The 4,956-nt window shown below is 43.2% G+C and overlaps 1 pseudogene; it reads left to right on the top strand.

The window, feature by feature from the left end:
• The first annotated feature begins 3,168 nt into the window (after nucleotides 1-3,168).
• On the top strand, nucleotides 3,169-3,597 carry LOC128575816 (39S ribosomal protein L42, mitochondrial-like; annotated as a pseudogene).
• The last annotated feature ends 1,359 nt before the right edge of the window (nucleotides 3,598-4,956 follow it).

The following is a 4,956-nucleotide window of genomic DNA, read 5'->3' as shown; positions in this document are numbered from 1 at the left end:
TATTGTGAGTTTGTCAAATGATATTCCTTACCAGAGACCTTGAAAGATCTGACCTTGCACTGTATGAATTTTCACGGCATAAAAATTGCTGAATAGAGCAGCACCTGTGGCTCAGTGGGTAGGGCGTCAGCCCCATATGCCAAGGGTGAACCCAGCCCCAGTCAAACTGCAACAACAACAACAAAATAGCTGGGCGTTGTGGCAGGGGCCTGTAGTCCCAGCTACTTGGGAGGCTGAGGCAAGAGAATCGCCTAAGCCCAGGAGTTGGAGGTTGCTGTGAACTGTGACGCCACGGCACTCTACCCAGGGTGATAAAGCGAGACTCTGTCTCTAAAAAAAAAAAAAAAAAAAATGATGAATAGCTGTTTGTTTGTTTGTTTATTTGGAGACAGAGTCTCACTTTGTTGTCCTCGGTAGAGTGCCGTGGCCTCACACAGCTCACAGCAACCTCCAACTCCTGGGCTTAAGTGATTCTCTTGCCTCAGCCTCCCGAGTAGCTGGGACTACAGGTGCCCGCCACAACGCCCGGCTATTTTTAGAGATGAGTTGTCATTCTGGCTCTGGTCTTGAACCTGTGACTCAGGCAATCTACCCACCTGAGCCTACAGGCATGAGGCACCACTCCCGGCCTTGAACAGCTGTTTATTAAAGATGCAGATTTTCAGATCTCTCTCAGGGATTATGATTCATCATAGTCGGAGGGGGCCCAGGAGCCAGGATTTGAACAAATATGCCAGATGATTCTACCTCACATAAAGAAATCCAGCAATATGTACTTTTTTTTTTTCCTTAGGAAACAATGTCTCATTCTGTCATCCAGGCTCCAGTGCATTAGTGCTACCCCAGCTCTCTGCAGCCTTCAACTCCTGGGCTCAAGGGATCCTCCTTCCTTAGCCTCCAAGAGTGCTGGGACTACAGGCATGAGCCACCACACTGGCTTATAAAGCTACAAACATACTACATATGAGTGAAAACAAAGAAGAGAAAAATGAACAAAGAAAAGAAATATAACAACTCTTCATTACCCTCTTGTAATACCTACCTAATCTAAACCTTCAGATTTTCCCCATCTGTGGAGTGCTTTTAATATTTTTCCTTTCTACATAGTAATATGTACTAATAAATGGTAATAAATGGCCTCTCCATTGTCATCCAACTGGAGGCAGCAAAAGGGACGCACTGTGGCCAAACCCCACCACCGCCATATCGATCTTGAAATAATTCAAGTTGGAATGGACTACCCTAGGCCTGGACATCTGCTTAGTTTGCAGTGATTGGAAAAAAAGTTATATGCATTTGGTCTGTGGGCCAGCGGCATCAGCAACATCTGGGAGTTTATTAAAAATACAAAATCTCTGGCCCTGCCCAGACCTACTGAATTAGAACCTGCATGTTGAACAAGACCCCTGGTGGTCTCTGTGCTTCTGAAAACACGTATGATGAACAGCCATTTTTAGGAGGGAATAAACTGGTCGGCAAAATGAGGCATGCCATATGTAGCATCTCATCAAATGAGCAAGTAAGCTTTATGTAGTAAGGTGAACACTTTTTCCCCTTGCAAGACCACTTATTTGACACTACTTACAAAGGGTTAGTCTAGACTCCATTCCTGACCTTTGTCCCAGAAACCTGGGGAAGCCCTGTGACTTGGATGCCTCAGTGATCTTATTGCTGTTTCAGGAAGTCACCACTGTCTACTGCGCCACCTCCCAGCGTCCCTCCAGATCCTGTCTCACGTAAGTAGACTTGGTCATTCTCTCCTTAAGCAAGGCCCTGGGAGAAAGGGTGGGCAGAGGTGAATGCAAAAGACACCCAAGATAGAACCTGTCCTTTAGAAGGCCGAGAGAATAACAGCTAAAATAGCCTTAAGAGGTGCCAGGCCCCATTGCCAGCACCTTATATAACTAACACAGTTATTCTTCACAGCAACCCCATGGCGTTTGTAAAGTCACTTGTTGAACACGCTCTCCTAGGAAGGCTGCTCACCTGGGGAAGGGCAGAGATCTGGCTGCAGAGCCTGTGCTCTGGGTCAACATAGAAGAAAAGAGGAGCAGAGCTGAAAGGAAGCTACTGGGAGAAGGGGAGCACGTTCCACTCCCACAAGCCCCTCGTCTTTATAATGAAGCTGGCAGTGTCTTAGTCTTCATTTCAAATGTGAAGTAAACAGCTTCCAGCTCCAAGCTCCACATGAGCCCCTTCTCCAAAGAGGTCCTGCGGTGCCCAGTGAGATTAGGAGTGTGGACAGACCAGATCACAAGGTGTGTAAGTGCCACGGAAGGGAAAGCAAAGCACTCAGTACGTGTAGTCAGCCAAGAGCATAGATCGTGGGACAGAATTAGCTGAAATACTTCGCAGATAAATTTCTAGGATTCCCAGAGGAAGTGGCATTTGAGTCAAGACTGCAGGTGATGGAGTTGGCTAAAATGCAGAAGCCCCTGTAGGCTGAGGCCACAGTGCTTTTCAGGGTATGCAGCTGGACACTGTTAAGTCACTCTGAGGTAATTGCATTTAGCTGCGTAGAGGAGTGAGTGAGGGAGAACAATCGTCCTCTCCTCAGAGCTGGCTCATTTGTGTTATATAATAAAGACAGCAAAAGTCTCAAGCTCATTCCTAATTTACACATATGTTCGTCAAGGCACAGTAAGCTGATGTCCAGTTTAGCCAGTAAGAGATATTTGCCATTGTATTGGACACTTCTTCTCAATCAGAGACATCCCCTCACTGGGGAGCCTACCCTGGAATCTGAAAATGTCAGTTACTCACTTTGCCAGACTCCCTTGCAGCTAGGACCAGACAGGCAGCAGAGTTGTGTTATGGTTGTGGTTTTAGTCTCTGTGTGCGTGATTCAAGGAGGTGGTTCAAGTTACAGTGTCTGGATTCACTAAAGCAGTAGTAGTGGCTGCACGCGACCATTTTTGGAGCATGATCTGGGCCATTGTTCCAGCTGGGTGTTCTCTAAGCTTTGTTCTCTGGGTGAATTCGTTCAATATTCTTTAATAAATTTGTTTTCTCTTTAAAACAGAAATTTATTAAAGAATGTTTGAGGAAACAAGATGGCGGGCTCACGGTGAGGCACTGTCAAGGGATGAAAATTGATTTTTCTTAGAAGCAGATTTTAAAAGCACTGTTTCTTCAAAACATCTTTTTTCATAAGTATCTTGATACACCATGGCTGGAGCAGCAGTAAAATGGGTGATATCAAGGAGAAGTATCTTGACACGTTTATTTCCAATCCAAAATGGAGCTTTATATTGTGTTTGTCATTAATCTACATATTCTTCTCTACCAGATGACTATAATTGCAAAGTAGAGCTTGCTTTGACATCTGAAGGCAGGACAATAGTATGCTACCACCCTTCTGTGGACATTCCATATGAACACACAAAACCTATTCCTCTACCAGATCCTGTGTGTAATAATGAAGAAACACATGACCAAGTGCTGAAAACCAGATTAGCAGAAAAAAGTGAACGCCTTGAACAAGGACCCATGATAGAACAACTTAGCAAAATGTTCTTTACTACTAAGCACCGTTGGTATCATTGTGGACAGTGTCACACTCGTCATAAGAAACAGAATCCTCCAAAGGACAGATGATACTGAGGTTTTCCCGGGAATCAGAGAAAAATGGGCCTCATATGGCATTTGAGAAAATGCAATGTGGTATATTCATTAATATGTTATATAGTAAAATAGTAATAATAAAATGCCTTTTCATATAAAAAAAAAGAATGTTTGCTGTATCTTGCTTGCAACTGAGAATACTGTTAGTTTCAGTACTTTGGAGAATGGAGAGCACAATAATTTCGGAACTGAGCCCTCCTTCTCTTTCCAAAAAGACCAGGTGATCTTGCATGGATGATTGAAATGTTGGTATTGTCTTAATCTCTGACATTATTTGACGGTAATGTCTGGATTTTACTCTGTAAATAGTGGAGAGCTAGGACTGAAAGTATGGGAACCTCCAAAACAGCTATAATAAGAAATGTAAAGAAAACGAGAAGATTCTTGTATGAAATGACCCAAATCCAAAGTGTTTTCTCCTAGTGGGCCTTTCGTGGAGATGTAAGAGATAAAAGAAAGGCCCAAACTCTTTTGTTCTGTTATAGGAAAATGGATTGTTATACTTGTATTCATTTAGGACTTTTTTGGACTCCAAAATTTATCCATTCAATGTTAGCAGAATAATATGGAGTGATGAGGCCCCCCCAAACAAAATTCAGGTTTTATATTTGCTGTAGATAAAAAGAACTTCATCTGGAAATAATGGCTCATACCTGTAATCCTAGCACTTTGGGAGGCTAAGGCAAGGGGATCATTTGAGGTTAGGAGTTCAAGACTAGCCAGGACAATATAGTGAGACCCCCATTTCTAAAAAAAAAAAGAACTCCAGTGTAACAAAAATGAATTCTCAAGAACGTTGATTGTTATTTCTTTTAAGTTAGGCTGACAAATAAACTGCACTAGCAGTATATACCACATCCCATTTTTGCCATAATGATCTCAGATTTTAAAATATGATCCTAAATTTATAAATTCAATGAAATGACCAAATTCACTTTTTTTTTTTTTTTTTGAGACAGAGTCTCACTATGTCACCCTCGGTAGAGTGCTCTGGTGTCATAGCTCACAGCACCCTCAAACTGTGGACTCAAGCAGTTCTCTTGCCTCAGCCTCCCAAGTAACTGGGACTACAGGCATCCACCTTAACACCTGGCTGTTTTTAGAGATGGTCTCGCTCTTGCTCACACTGGTCTTGAACCTGTGACCTCAGGCAATCCACTGACCTCGGCCTCCCAGAGTGCTGGGATCACAGGCGTGAGCCACTTCGCCCAGCCCAAATTCACTTCTTCATGATAAAATTTATCCTTTCAATTGTATTTTTTTTTTTTTTTGAGATAGAGTCTAACTCCGACGCCCTGGGTTAGATGCCATAATGCTGTGGCGTCACAGCTC

This window comes from Nycticebus coucang, chromosome 23 (genome assembly GCF_027406575.1).
Source record: "Nycticebus coucang isolate mNycCou1 chromosome 23, mNycCou1.pri, whole genome shotgun sequence".
NCBI classification, from domain to species: Eukaryota; Metazoa; Chordata; class Mammalia; order Primates; family Lorisidae; genus Nycticebus; species Nycticebus coucang.
This window is presented reverse-complemented; position numbering and strand designations above follow the sequence as displayed.